The following is a 16,930-nucleotide window of genomic DNA, read 5'->3' as shown; positions in this document are numbered from 1 at the left end:
AAAGACCAACAGATTGATCAACAACGTCATTGGTCATTAGAACAAGATAAAAAGACATCATCATTTCATTGTTCCGTTCACCCTCTTTTACAGTTTGAAGAAGAGGAAGAAAAAGTGGCAAAACATGTGGAAATTACGAAAAATTTAAAACTAAACAAATTATTTTATAAAAGTCACGGAGAATTTTTCACACAAAACTTTCTACAATGCGTTTAAAATTTTGTTTACGATGACAAATCAGGAGATCCTGTCTTTTCACAACATTTTTTAGACATGGTTGGAATTTCATATATACCGATAATGAAACTTAAGGGAAACAGATTTAACACATTTTTTTCCAATGCCGCTGGAACTTTTTCAATTCATCAACTTCTATAAAAATATTCAACTTCATAAAACATTCGGCCGAATATTCTTAAAAACTCCATCATCCATTATATTAGAAATCCTGTGATACTTTCTATATGCCAAGCCATTGCTATTGTGTGTCACCATATAACTACACCTTATTTTCATCTAGCTGCTTCAAAACCAACATCCTCGCAGATGTCTTCAGTCTTCAACCAACTTATATCAGGTCTTGAACTAATTTTTGAAAAACCTCAACTTATTTTCGATAAAAATTTACAAATATTTTCGTTACAACATTTAGAGACCAAAATCCCAGAGAAACCGGATTTAGAATCTCAAATATTCTGAAACAACTGTTCAGGACACTGTTTGAGGAGCCGTTAAACTGATTTGTCGTAATTTATTAACTTAGAGCAAAAAACTCTCCTGTCCTGCAAATAACATTCCCTTGGAAAGTCTATGGCCGAAATAGATCGGCAAAATACCATTGCACCAAATACAAACACTTCTACAATTAATTCCCAATTAATGTTCAAGAGAAATTGGACAGCAGATTGGCCGAAAGAAATAACAGAGCAGCAGAAAAACACCCTTATAGTTAGATTGAGGAAAATGGGGGGAAGAAAAAAGACATAGAGACATCCGAGATCTCATCAAAATTTATAAAGAAAAATCATCTATTATTGAAGCCAGAATAAAAGAAAAGGAACTGAAGGAGGTTAAAATTCTTGATGAAAAGGAAAATAAATGTTTGGATATCAACAATATAGGGGGGAAATGAACAACATTAGACCAACTTTATCCTTTCATTTCTACTTGCAAAACTGAAAAGCTTAAATTAAATGCCATTGAATCTCAAATTACGTATCGGAAAGAAATTGAAATGCAAAAAGTAGATTCAAATTCAAAACAATTGTATAAAAAGTCGCTTTACCTTCCAGAGCTTACTGAAATTTAAAAAAAATTAATTCAGCTTGAACAAACTTATTTGTAAAATAGAGATGACTTTAAGAAGACATGGAAACTGATAATCATACCAACGACATAGCCATTAATATAAAGAAGGCGGACGGGACAAGTAGGTTTGAAAGAGCCAAGCCTCCTAAATCAAAAACGTATCAGTGATAACAACAACAATGTCCTACAATGTATAATGGACACGTCCATACTTGATCATGAAGTGCAAAATGATGTGAACAAACCAACAATCTATGTAGGGAAATATATGATTCATATCAGGGACGAAGGAAGTAACAATCTAACAGAATATGACGGAAAACTGTTAGATTATAACAGCACAACAATGACATTTAGCGGAATTTCCAGTTTTTTTTTAATAACCTCACGTGCATGTATTCATCAGCAATGCACTCTGCACAATAATACTCTACATAAATTATTTAATGTCTTCACGCTCATATTTTATTAAATCATTTAACAGTTATAATGTTGGATTTAACATGACTATTCTTACCCTAAACATACCAAAGGAGTAAAATCGTCAAACCAGATTTGGTTATTTTACTGCAGTCATATTTTATAACCATAAATAATTATTTTCTTACTCCTTATAGATGAACACATACTATGAGTTTATGCTTCACTTGTTATACTAATTGAAAGAAAATATTACATTTTTCAAGCCTGAGTTGTATATCTTTATAAGTTTTAACATTAATAAGTAATAAAACAAATTAAACTTTACTAAAAAGTAAATGTTAAACTGATAAAATAAATTGAAAAGTAGCTCAATGACATATGTATAGAAATGACAGTTGTGCATGATTACCAATGGGTCAACTCTCCACCAAATACAAAAGAATTCATATCCTTGATTTTATATATTCTTATTTTAAAAACTTATTTCCAGAAACAGACTATAGACGAAAAGTGCCATTTGAATACATGTGAGCAACCAAAATAAACTTGAGTTACCTCTCTATTTGATTAAACACTTTTGATGGGAAATGCCTATTTTATTAGATTTTGAAAAGGTCAAAACGTGATTTAAAATAGCCAACCAATGAAATTGCTGGATGTTTTAAGACAGGTGAAGGTTATCAAATATTGATTTTTTTTAAAGGAAACACATAGATTTAGGACTTGATTTTCTTCCTGACATAACTACAATATAACACTTTGTATAACAAATATTATATACAGCAACAAACAAAATCAAATGAATTACAGGATTACGACTTATAAGAGGCACACAAAGAAGGCGGACGGGACAAGTAGGTTTGAAAGAGCCAAGCCTCCTAAATAAAAAACGTATCAGCACAACACAAGAATATATGCATGTATGCAAAACAATAAATGCAAAACAAATATGAGTTTATAAAAAAAACAAAAAATAAGGCAACTACGCAATAACATTATAAATGTATGACTTTTTTTTTACCAAAAAATAAAATATGTTATACGATCAATCATTTAAGTTGAGGTTTTGGGCAGGCATGTCAGTTAACTGCTAGTAGTCTGTTGTTTTATATGTGTTATTGCCATTTTGTTTATTTTCTTTTCTTACATCTTCTGACATCGGACTCGAACTTCTCTAGAAGTGAATAAATAACATGAAATTAAACCTAATTTAGGCAAACCTTTTAATAATTTTATGTTCAGAAAGGATCAGTGTGTTATTTCTCGATGTCGAATTGGTCATACTAGAATCACACACGAGTATATATCTTCTAAAACATGAAGATGAACCACAATTTGTACCTTGCAACTTCAAGTATAATATGACGAAGGCGCTACCTTTAATGCCAGCTTTATACTAGGACAATGTCCTATATATTGATTGGTTGTTGGTTGTTTAACATCCAGTGGCAAATATTTCATGCATGTTCAGAATGAATGTCCTAGGCTACATTAACGTATTGTTTATGTCTAAAATAAAATTATAAGTTTAGATGGATGATGTTTATGGAACGAACATTGAACTTGAAAAGACATGAAGGGGGTTATGGTATTTCTCCTGAAAAAAAAAATTCTGATTCCCAAATTGATGAATAAAAAATCTGAAACTTCTGCTGAATAGAAATATGTGGGTTCACCTGATACCTGTTTTCAAATTAGTCCATTTTGAAGTTTAAAGGATCCAAATTTAAAATGTGTTTGATTTCAACTGAAATAAACAATTTGGTGTTAAATATACATCTTTGGTCGTATCTGGCTGTGTGGCGAAGCATTTATTGCCTTTAGGTTGGTATTTTTTTTTTGGTCATGAAAATAAATTTGTAGTTCTGTTGTTAAGTTGCTATTAAACATGAGAATATCCAAATTGCACCTAAATTGTTTTAACCATCTTTTTTTATTGAACCAGACAAAATTTTATTCTGTGCTTTTTTTGTAGACTATCCTTGTTTACATTATGGTTACTCCAATTTAATTTAAGTCCATGTAGAGTCATTAAAAAAAGGGTTTGCAATTACATCCAAACAATCCCTGATACTGTAATGAGGTCAATACCTAAATTCTATACATCATTACATGTATGGTTAATTTCAAGTCCTTAAAACTGGGATATAAACAGATTTTGTTTTGTTTCTTCAAATATTTCGAACAGTTTGACATTATTCCATGCTTTAACTATTATTTTTTTAAGATAAATGCTGGTACCAATGATCGGGTTGTTGTCGCTTTGTCACATTCCCCATTTCCTTTCTCAATTTTAGTTCTTTGATTTTTTGTTTACAAACTGTTTTTGTAAATATATTGTATTAATTTGAATCATTGTATATAAAAAAGATGTGGTATGAGGATTTTCAGGGGTCCGTTGATGGCCTGTTGCAAGGCAAACTTTCTGTCCCTATCCAATATACCCTCATTTTCCAGTGGCAGTCCAAATTTCCCCGACCATCATCTCAGATGGCCTCTTGTTCTCGTCCTGAATATGCATGAAATATTTGCCACTGGACGTTAAGCAACCATCAATCAATCAGTGAATTAGCTTTCACTTGTTTATATACCTTTGATGCAAATGAGTAATGCTTCTTGCCGGCCGCAATGAAATTTTAGGTTACTGCTACTAGATGTGTTGTTCACTTCCATATCAAGTCTTGTGGGTTAGAATAGATTACAACTATTGTTTGTAAAGCATGAAGGACCCTTCTGCTATTAAAGGGGAGAAGGGTCTTGACGGCTTCAACTACAATGTTAGTCAATACAAAATGTACCTTTGTAATTGTAACAACATACATTAACATTCTGAAATATGCAAATCAAATCACTCTTTTTGGAAAATAATTTCTTTTGTTTTTATGTTTATATATATATATAGTTGTTAATGTTTGAGTCATTTTGGTCATTTGTGGATAGTTGTCTCATTGGCAATCATACCACATCTTCTTTTTTATATGGGTTGTCGCTTGCTACTGAAGACCACACGACAACCCCTAGATGATGTTATTTTTCTAGGTTCTAATGTTTCATTGGGTATTTTTTAATCATTGGCGCATGCCCCGTATCCTTTCTTTTTCATATATTAAGTTTATTGACACATTTATGACAGCTTAGATCTTTATGAAAGTGGAAAAAGAAGAAAAAAAACAGCATCAAATCCAATAAAAAGAAAAAATGCATAAGGAACAGCTTAGATCTTTATGAAAGTGGAAAAAGAAGAAAAAAACCAGCATCAAATCCAATAAAAAGAAAAAATGCATAAGGAACAGCTTAGATCTTTATGAAAGTGGAAAAAGAAGAAAAAAAACAGCATCAAATCCAATAAAAAGAAAAAATGCATAAGGAACATTCATACAAGTCTCATATCGTAGGTTACCCTTTGTTGTATCTTTTGTAATCTTATACCTTGTAATAACTTTTTTTTAAATCTCTTTTACAGTCTCGGATTAGGTGGGTATGACTCCAAATTTTTTTCTAACTCTAGAGCTTCTATAATGGGCGACTGCAAATAATTGGAAACTATTATTGACAGTGGCGGATCCAAGATTTTCCATAAGTAGGGGCCCACTGACTGACCTAAGAGGGGGCACGCTTCAGTGATTCCCTATATAAGCAACCACTTTTTTCCCAAAAAGGGGGCCCCTGCCCCCTAAATCCTCCTCTGATTGAAATGCAATATTATGTGTATTTGTCAATAATATTTTTTAGCTCACCTGGCCTAAAAGGCCAAGTGAGCTTTTCTCATCACTTGGCGTCCGTCGTCGTCGTCGTCGTCTGTCGTCGTTAACAATTTTTCAAACATCTTCTCCTCTGAAACGACTGAATGGATTTGAATGAAACTTAGCATGATTGTTCCTTAGTATATCCTGCACAAAATGTGCGCTTCGATTTTTGATCCGTCAAAAAATATGGCCGCCGTTACTTAAAATAGAACATAGGGATCAAATGCAGTTTTTGGCTTATATCTCAAAAACGAAAGCATTTAGAGCAAATCTGACATGGGTTTAAAATGTTCATTAGGTCAAGATCTATCAGCCCTGAAATTTTCAGATGAATCAAACAAACCATTGTTGGGTTGCTGCCACTTAATTGGTAATTTTAAGGAAATTTTGCAGTTTTTGGTCATTATCTTGAATATTATTATAGATAAAGATAAACTGTAAACAGCAAAAAGGATCAGCAAGGTAAGATCTACAAATAAGTTAATATGACCAAAATTGTCAATTGACCCCTTAAGGGGTTATTGTCCTTTAATGACAATTTATACAATTTGTTCATCATATTTGCTAACTTTAAAAAATCTTCTCCTCTAAAACTACTCAACTAAATTCAACCAAACTGCAACTGAATGATCAGTAGGGTGTATAAAATAAAGTTTGTGCTTTATTTTTTATTTCGTCAAAAAACATGGCCGTCATGGCTAAAAATAGATCACAGGGTTAAATGCAGTTTTTGGCTTATATCTCAAAAACTCCAGCATTTAGAGCAAATAAGACAAGATGTTAAATTATTTATTAGCTCAAGTTCTACCTGTCCTGTAATTTTCAGCCGAATTGGGTAACTGGTTTTACAGGTATAATGCCCCTGAATTGATGATTTTAAAGACATTTTGCAGTTTTTGATTATTATCTTGAATACTATTATAGATACAGATAAAGTGTTAATAGCAAAAAAATGTTAAGCAAAGTAAGATCTACTAATCAGTCAATTTGACCAAAATTGTCAATTGACCCCTTAAGGAGTTATTGCCCTTTAAAGACTTTTTTCACAATCTTCTCCTTTGAAACTGCTGTATCAATTTCAGCCAAACTTAGGCTAAATGAGTTTCAGAGTATCTAGTATAAATTTTATATTTCATTTCCTTGTATGTCAAGAAACATGGCTCCTATGGCTAAAATAGAACATAGGAGAAAATGATTTTTTTTTGCTTTTGAAGAAAAAAGGACGATTCAAAGAACATTTAAATAAATTGAAAAGCCAAAATAATCATTGATGAGAGATTTAACCAAAAAATTAAGGTGAGTGATTCAGGCTCTTGAGAGCCTCTTGTTTATTTATCAATAATTACATCAGATGTATGTTTCATTACAGTACTTTATTTTGATTGGCTGAATGCACATCACGTTTTATTCCATAGGCAATTGCAACACTCAATAAAACTTTTCGTTCATGATTACACGTGGTCCCATAATAAAGTGCACAGGTGAATAAAATACAAAAATTATAAAATTCGCATTTTCATGATCATAGATCATCATAGCTAAAAATTGTGATTGTTAGTATTGAATACTTCTTCTTGTAACTTTATAGGGTTGTAAAAGCGTTGACCGTGCGCACATTTTTAGTATGAAGCGCTTCCGCTTACAAAATGTACTTCGGTCAACGCTTTTACACCCCAATAAATTACAAAAAGAAGCATTCAATTCTTAAATATCAATATTAATGCACTAAAAGTCGCAATACAAGAGATAAACATTATTTGGTGTATTATGGAATTTTTTGTCAATTGCATCAATCAGAATTGAAATAAAAATAATCCTGGACGAGTCTAAAATTTCAAAAACAAAAAGTTTCTAACCCTTTCCTTTGTAAATTTCCTTTTTTTTCTTCTGTTGTTTCAGTTTCAATTTATCAGGTTTTGGCGGAATTAAATCTGAATCTGGATCTGGTGAACACGTTCTGATCCACTTGAAGATGTCGGACTTAATTCTCTTGGACTGAAACAAAATATACATGTAGTGATCAATTAAACTCCAAAAAAAAGAAAAATATAGCAACAGAAAAATAACACATTCAAATAATAATATTTATTTCAGACATTTTCAAAAAAAAAAAAAAATACCAATCTGGACTAAGATTGTACTTTGAACTTTTTTTATATAAATTGTCTTTTATACACGATTTGTAATGATTTAAATAATATGAATTCTACATATTATGTATTATCTTCACAATCTGGAAGTTTACTGTCGTCTATTTCATACCAATCTGGTATGTGCTCCCCACAATAACCTCTAAACCTTGACATATGGACAGTTATATAGAGATGATGTTTCCTTCTGAAAAAAAATAATATATGTTAACCAATGCAAGGTGAAGGTGTCACAAAGGGAGGGGAGGGCATATCTTGGAAATCTTCTTTTGATTTTACAGGAAATTGTACTCATTCTATATTTTACGGTACTATACATTTGTGCCAAGTCTCAAAAGAATTCATTCATCCGTTTTTGGTGTAAAACTAACATAACTATTTGACCAGGGACAGACAGACGGACAACTGGACATACACCATGTACACTAAACAGAAACCATCACACAGTACATCATAATTTAACTATGTATGATAGAGTGAAGAAAAAAAAATACACAATCAAAAATATGACAGTAATTGATATTTAAGTTGTTTCCTGTCATGTTTCTGTGAGAGAAAAAAGACATAACTAGTCCCCATTTACCAAAGAAACAAAAACAATTAACAGAAATACTTAATAGTTTCATAGTATAACGTTCCCCCAAGGGTGACTGGGGTATAGAAATATGGTCACTTGGTCTTCTCCCGACCGGCAGTAAAACGCTTGCCGAAGTGGGGCGTCCGTTTGGCTGTGCGGGATGTATCAAGTTCGCAGTCACGTCCGGTCAGAAGGAGGACGTTAAATCCGATGTCTCGTGTAAGGAGAGTGCCACGCTCTTTGCACGTTAAGAACCCTTGCAACAACTCTTTGAGGGGTCCGTAGGTGGCCTGTTGCAAGGCAAAATTTGTGTCCCTATCCAATATACCCTCCTTTTCCGGTGGCAGTTCAAATTTCCCCGACCATCGTCCCAGATGGCCTCTATTGTACAACCTACCTATTGTATTTATTGTGAACTTGTTCTCGTCCTGAATATGCATGAACTATTTGCCACTGGACGTTAAGCAACCAACAATCAATCAATCAATCATAGTATAACGTTGATAGGTCTCTCAATTTACAAACTAAGAACAAAACCCGCCGACATATTTGATATCTTTAAAACCAAATTTGAATTATACTAAGGCCGTGTTCACATTGACCTAAATTCGGTGTTGTGTTAGTGTAACTCACACGTAAACTAAACACAATTGCGTTCCCATTGATAAAACTCAATGTTTACATGTACATTTTATGTAGTTTAAATCAAGTTTTACCTACACACAGTCGATAGTCAATGTAGGCCTTGTGTAAGTTAAGTGTACACAAAACTAGGCATTTAGGACATTAGTTTTTTTCGTGTATATATTTAAGGAGGAAACTATTTTTGAGTAAAATTGATATTTTTGATAATTATTAGTTGTCTAATTCAAATGTTAAAAAAAAATAATGTACTTTATTTACCCCTAATCAAGACTCAAAGCAACATTATTGCAGATACCTATAAGGTAGCAACCAATTGATTTTCGGGGGGGGGGGCTATTATAGTTGAGTATAAAACATAAAGGCAAGGGGTGGGGTCGAGAGCTATGGATTTTGTTTTGGGAACAAAAAATGTTTCCAGTTTTTGTCCCTGAAAAAAATGTGTTTGTTTAACCCTTAGCTGCCACTATATGTAATGCTAAAATTGATTTCGACTTGTCACCAAAATTTGTCCTGGAAAAAAAATCAATGGCTCACGCCCCCCTCCCCCTCCACAAAAAATGAAGTAAATAGTTGCTGCCTAATTCATTTGAAAAGGTCTTCCCGAATCGACTTGACGTACACAGAAATATTTGCCACTGGTCTTTACTCAAAAAACGATTCACGCATAAATGCATGACTAAAAAAGTGTGAGGTAAATGATATGTTTGTCTAGTATCTCAGATCCGTTAAATAACACGTAAAATAAATTAAAAAAAAAAACGTTATCCTATTCCTTTACCAAATACTCCATGGAGAAGAAATACCATTTGAAACGAACAGAAAAGATGTAGTGATCCCTAATATCTCAATCCTTTTTTTTCGGCTGTAAGCACGCTGTTGCAGCTAACTTTTCTAATGCGTTATCGAGACATCTCTAGTATATTCAAACTACTGCAATTTGTAAAAATGGCTTTCATAAAGTAGCAACCACTTAACTTCAAAGGGGGAGGGTTATTTTTTTTTATCTGAGTCAGATTTTTTTTTCGCACGTACGTTTTTATTCTTTTTCTTCCATTCCCATCCCCCAACATCCCCCCTTCTGAAGTCAAATGGTTGTTCCCTTACCGCTAGAAAAATTTTCCAAAAACTTTGAATTCAGTTCTACGTAATAAACATTTAAATGACATACAGTTTACAAGTGGGAACAAATCTTATGTACAGCTAGCTAAACAAGGTGTATAGATGTGAACAAATGTAATGTGAAACCAGTGTACACTACACTAAACTAATTGTAAACATGTTTACTCTACACGGCGTTTGGTGTGAACACGGCCTTAGAAGTTAAAAGATGTGTGAAAAAGGAAAAAGTTATATAATATGATTTAAGGTTTCATAATATTAAATAATCAGAGAAGTTTGCAAATTTACAGTAAAATGTGATAAACATTATCAATACAACGATGTCAGGTTTCTTATTATATTTTATACAATTATCTTTCGAATATGGTCGATTTAAGATAACATCTGAATGAATAATCCAAAAAGTGGTAAAATTTACTGAAAAATAATGCAATTTTTCAATAAAGCTGTAGTTTGTTCAATTTAAATTCGAATACAATTCATATTAAAAAATCATCTTGATCAAATGACCGTTTTCAGGCCAACATCAAATACAATTATAAAAAAAACGTTTCCAAATTTACAGTAATAAATGAAAAAAATATCAGTACACCGATGGCAGGTTTGATGCTACATTCTATTCAAATATCTATCAAATATGGTCGATTTAATGTTTTATCAAGTACAATTCTCCAAAAAGTGGTCAAATTAGCTGAAAAAATATAAAAACAAAGATGTTGTTGGTTCATGTTTACATCAAATTCAACTGAACATCTCAGAAAATTAGTTTAAGGTAACATCAAATATAATTATCAAAAAAGCTGTCAAATTAACAGTAAAATGTGGCAAAATTATCAAATACACCGATGGTAGGTTTGGTGTTACATTCTATACAATTATCTTTAGAATATGGTCGATTTAAGAAATCATCTGAATGAAATAAAATCAGTTCTCCATAAAAAAAAAATAACAAACTTTAGCAACATAGGTGTTTCAATCGTTATATTCAACTATGACTGTATGAACTTTGTGCGGTAAGATTAAGTAAAGGATGTGCAATGTTATCTTTAATCACCAAATGCATAATAAGTATTATTTGTTATCTACAACTGTCTCTCGATGATTATTCTTGTATACAGTATGATTTCCCTATTACGCTTTGTAAACATAGTTGAACTAATTAGCACAAAAAATATGTTTGACACATGCGCATAAACTTACTATTTGCATTCTCGTTGTTTTCATTTTTAACCGGATTTTTGTGACAAAAATGTCGGTTATTGATTGGGGGATGCTCGGCGGGCGGTCGGTCGGGCGGGCGGCAATCAAATGTTGTCCGTGCATTAACTCATGAACCGTTCAACCAAAGCTTTTAAAATTTCAATATGTTGTTACTGACAACTAAATGAAGGTCAAGTTCAATAATGGCGATTTTGACCTTTACCGTTCAGGAGTTATGGTTCTTGAAAGATTGAAAAATGGAGTTTCCAGTCGTGTCCGTGCATTTACGCATGAACTGTTCTACCAAAAGCTTCCCAAATTTTTATATGTTGTTACTGGTGACAAAATGGAGGTCAAGTTCAATAATGACGATTTTGACTTCTACCGTTCAGGAGTTATGGTTCTTGAAAGATTGAAAAATGGTGTTTCCAGTCGTGTCCGTGCATTTTCTCATGAACCATTCAACCAAAGCTTTTCAAATTCTAATATGCTGTTACTGATGACAAAATGGAGGTCAAGTTCAATAATGCTGATTTTGACTTTTACCGTTCAGTAATTATGGTTATTGAAAGATCGTAAAATGGCGTTTCCAGTCGTGTCCGAGCATTTACGCATGAACCGTTCTACCAAAGCTTCCCAAATTTTCATATGTTGTAACTGATGAATAAATGGAGGTCAAGTTAAATAATGACGTTCAGGAGTCATGGTTCTTGAAAGATTGAACAAGAGGCTTTCAAGAGCCTGAATCGATCACCTTAAATTGTTTGGTAAAATCTCTCATTAATGATTATTTTGACTTTTCAATTCATTTAAATCTTTTTGAATCGTCCTATTTTCTTCAAAAGCCAAAATAAATAAACCATCTTCTCCTATGTTCTATTTTAGCCATAGGAGCTGTTTCTTGACATACGAGGACATGAAATATAAAATTTATACCAGATACTCTGAAACACATTTAGCCTAAGTCTGGCTGAAATTAATACAGCAGTTTCAAAGGAGAAGATTTTTTAGAGTAAGTCAACATGATGAACAAAGTGAAAAAAGTCTTTGAAGGGCAATAACTCCTTAAGGGTCAATTGACAATTTTGGTCAAATTGACTGATTAGTAGATCTTACTTTGCTTAACATTTTTGCTATAACAGTTTATCTGTATCTATAATAATATTCAAGATAATAACTAAAAACTGCAAAATTTCTTTAAAATCATCAATTCAGGGGCATTATACCTGAAAAACCAGATACCCAATTCGGCTGAAAATTTCAAGACAGGTAGACCTTGACCTAATTAATACTTTAACTTCTTGTCTTATTTGCTCTAAATGCTGGAGTTTTTGAGATATAAGCCAAACACTGCATTTTACCCTGTGTTCTATGTTTAGCCATGACGGCCATGTTTTTTTAAGAAATAGGAATAAAACACAAACTTTATTTTATACACCATACTGATCATTCAGTTGAAGTTTGATTGAATTTGGTTAAGTAGTTTTAGAGGAGAAGATTTTTTAAAGTTAGCAAATCTGATGAACAAATTGTGAAAAAGTCTTTAAAGGGCAATAACCCATTAAGGGGTCAACTGACAATTGTGGTCATATTACATTTTGTAACTTTTTTGTAGATCTTACTTTGCTGATCATTTTTGCTGTTTACAGTTTATCTTTATCTATAATAATGTTCAAGATAATGAACAAAAACTGTAAAATGTCCTGAAAATTACCAATTAAGCAACCCAACAATGGGTTGTTTGATTCATCTGAAAATTTCAGGGCTGATAGATCTTGACCTAATAAACATTTTTACCCCATGTCAGATTTGCTCTAAATGCTTTCGTTTTTGAGATATAAGCCAAAAACTGCATTTGACCCCTATGTTCTATTTTTAGCATTGTCGACCATGTTTGTTGATAGATCAAAACTTCGGATACAATTTATAAACTAGATACCCTAAGGAACATTCAGTTAAAATTTGGAAGTTTTTGGCCTTGTAGTTTCAGATCTAGAGGAGAAGGTTCTTGAAATAGTCGACGACAGACGACGGACGACGACGGACGCCAAGTGATGGCATAAGCTCACTTGGGCCGTCGGGCCAGGTGAGCTAAAAATAGTGTTTCAAGTCGTGTCCGTGCATTTTCTCATGAACCATTCAACCAAAGCTTTTCAAATTTTAATATGTTGTTACTGCTGACAAAATAGAGGTCAAGTTCAATAATGACGACTTTGACTTTTACCGTTCAGGAGTTATGGTTCTTGAAAGATCGTAAAATGGTGTTTCCATTCACGTTGTTGCATTTACTCACGAACCATTCAATCTAAGCTTTTCAAATTTTAATATGTTGATACTGATAACAAAATGGAGGTCAAATTTGATATTGACGATTTTCACTTTCACTAATCATCGGTAATGGTTTCTTGTGATATTGCCAGGACACAAATAAATGTTAATACATCCGGTTCGCTGTCGTTGTGACAGCCTCTTGTTATCTTTATAAAGTTAAAATATTTTATCTGCTTACATAAAATCTATTAGTTATTGACATAAACCATCATATAATTGCCCTTTAGTAGTTTTTAAAACCTTATTAAATATGAAAATGCCTGCAAATGGCTGCAACCGGTATCGTTGTTATGGCTGTTCCGTCCATTTAGCAAACCTCCCATGTTAATCCATATGTTTGATGACTCATCGTCTGTTGTCAAAATGAATAGATACACAGTATCGCCGTTGAAAATTGGACTCAGAGTAGATTATAAAGGGGCATCTTATAAAATAACAGACCACTTCATGGAACAAAATGCTGTTAGGCAATACATAATACAATCTATGGCTGATGGAGGAACAACAAGGGTTTTCAGACACGAGATATGCGATGCCAGAGTTAGTTCAGTTTTCTCAAATTTGACAGAGGACACCATATTCATTTTGAAAATAATGAACAGTCACAGTCAGATGAGGAACCATCCCAGATTGATGAAGAATTAACTGCTAACTGCATAAACCAAGAACCACCTGCCAAAAAGCCCAGATTTAAGGAGCTGCCTAGCAAAGAAGAAATTGAAAAGTTAGGGCTTGCAAGAATGAGACAAGAACCAACCAGCAGACATTATGGGGTGTAAAACTTTTAAGAGGTAAAAACCATAAAATGCAAAAATATTTCGTAGATGGGAAAATATAATCATAAGTTGTTTGTAAATTAAACATTTTAATGATAAACCTAGAAAATCGTGAGGTAATGGCATTCGGCAATGAGTCAGCAACCTAGCAATATTTTTTACTGTTTCAAACATAAAAATTACTCTTCAGTGTTAGGAACTATAACGTAATAAACAAGAAATCAAATGATTCAAATTACAAAATGTAATATTCTTTCAATTAGATGAGATGTAATTCGATTGTCACTGTCAAGATGCTGATTTAAAATAAATATATTCCTTTATATTTTTCTGTACATACGGTAGTGGCATTTATTATATATGTAAGCATACTTAAAATAAAATATAAAAAAGAAATTATTAACAGTTATGAGCATGCTGAAGTAGTAAATAAAACACCCCGGTGGGGAATCGAACCCCATCCTCCTACAGATAGGTGTACTTCCAAAATACTACCAGAGTTTAATATTTTGTTCAGTATTACAGCAGCAAAAGCATAACATATTTTCACTACACAATTTTGAATGACACAAAAATGTTAGTACATGAAAAGAAGACAAGCTGAATATTATATTTTTAGTCTAAATAAAAATATTGATAGAATACTGTACATGTATATACATAGGTCGCTCTCGTCTACATGCACCGACACCAACATGCTTTGAGCATAAAACGCTAAATTAAAACATGCAGGCCTCTGTTATTTATTTTAAATGGATCATGTCTTTGAAATAAATTATACCCATATAAAATTCATTACAATTGAATAAAATATTTATAAGAATTACTTAAATACAACAAAAAATAATGGTACAAATAATTTCACGTTGGCTAACTGAAAACAAGTACGGCAACAGTTTTGAGGAACTAGATGAAACTAACCTAAATACAGATTGTGCTACTTTTATGCAAGTTTGCAGACCAAACAAGGCAATGATTATTCAAAGTCAGCACTCGTCGGTATTCGATCAGCCATTTCAAGACATATAACTGGTCCACCTTATAATCGTGACATTAACATTATAACTGACAAATCATTTATGCCATCAAATCATGTAATCACGGGAATGATGAAGAAATTGAAAAGGGAAGGAAAAGACATAACAGTACATTAAAAAGGTAGTAGCTGAGGGTGATATTCAAAAGCTATATACAAGTGGTATATTCAGTACTGATCACCCAGTAACTCTTCAAAATAAGGTTTTCTGGGACATAATGCTCAATTTTGGAAGGAGGGGACACGTCACAGGAGGGGCTTGCTGAATTTAAGAAAATATCTTATACCAAATCTAAAGATGACAAAGGTCAAGAATACTACAAAATTACTTATAATGAATGTGACAAAACACACCATGGTGTAGATTCCTAAGAAAACTCAAGGGACGTACGAATGTATGCTAAACCTGGGGATATCCACTGTCCAGTGTTTAGCTTGGACTTTTATCTAGGAAAGCTTAGTCCAAGGTGTACAGCATTTTTCCAGCAAGCACTCCATTACCCCAAACAAACGGTATGGTATGCAGCTCAGCTTATTGGGAAAAACAAATTCGCCAGTATGATATCAAGAATATTTGACGAAGCGGGTCTATCTATAAGATATACCAAACATTGTCTGCGAGCCACTGTGGCGACAGGATTAAAAAGAGCGGGGGTCAATGACCGGGCTATAATGTCTGTGACGGGACACCGAAATGTCAAATCATTGGATAGTTACATTGAAGGTCCAACCGACAAATAACGCACAGAGCTTTCCAATACACTACATGGAGTTGCAACCGCAAATTCTGATTCAGCTTTAATTGAAAACAAAACAGAATCAACTGCCCTCGCCACATCTGCACAGAATAACTCATGCCAGCTCGCTGTTTCTTCCACTTTAGCGAGAAATCCACTGTCTGACTTAAATATTTTCACCAATGGTACAATCACTGGGGGAACAATCCATATCAACGTGATAAATAAGGAATAAATGTGTCACCTTCATATGCAACCGTCACCCGCTATTTCCACCATCGTTGTAAGCTGTGACGTTAGGAAAACTTGTCGTTTGATATCTAATTGTTCTTTTTAAGAATAATAAATGTTAAAATTATTTATCAAAAGTTTTTTATATCTGTGTCTATCATAATTCCATTGAGTAACTTGTTTCCGGTATATTTTGTACACGTTTATTTGGGAGGAAATTAGAACAGCCAAACAACCCTAAGGTATTCTCGTACGCTTCGACCTATAACAATACCGTATTTGTCCTACTAGAATCGAAATTATTCCTTCATGTCATAATGCTCCGTGTAAAAATCGACAAATATAATGCCTACCCATGTTAAAATGAGCATAGAGCATGACAACGCTCCGTGTAAAATATCGACAAATATAATGCCTACCCATGTTAAAATGAGCATAGAGCATGACATGAAGGAATTATTTCTTAATTATTTTTCTTATCTAGTCAATTGATTGAATATAAAAATGGAGGTTCCTATAAGCTTTCTAGTACATGTATCGGACATCTTGCATGTGTAAATACAACAACTGTTTAGCGGTTTTTTTTCGCAGGGTGTAAATGTTCGCTTATTGTCCTGGAAAGAACGAAATCGACAACATAAATTTCTGTCA

Source organism: Mytilus trossulus, chromosome 5, assembly GCF_036588685.1.
Source record: "Mytilus trossulus isolate FHL-02 chromosome 5, PNRI_Mtr1.1.1.hap1, whole genome shotgun sequence".
NCBI lineage: Eukaryota > Metazoa > Mollusca > Bivalvia > Mytilida > Mytilidae > Mytilus > Mytilus trossulus.
Note: the sequence above shows the minus strand (reverse complement) of the source record.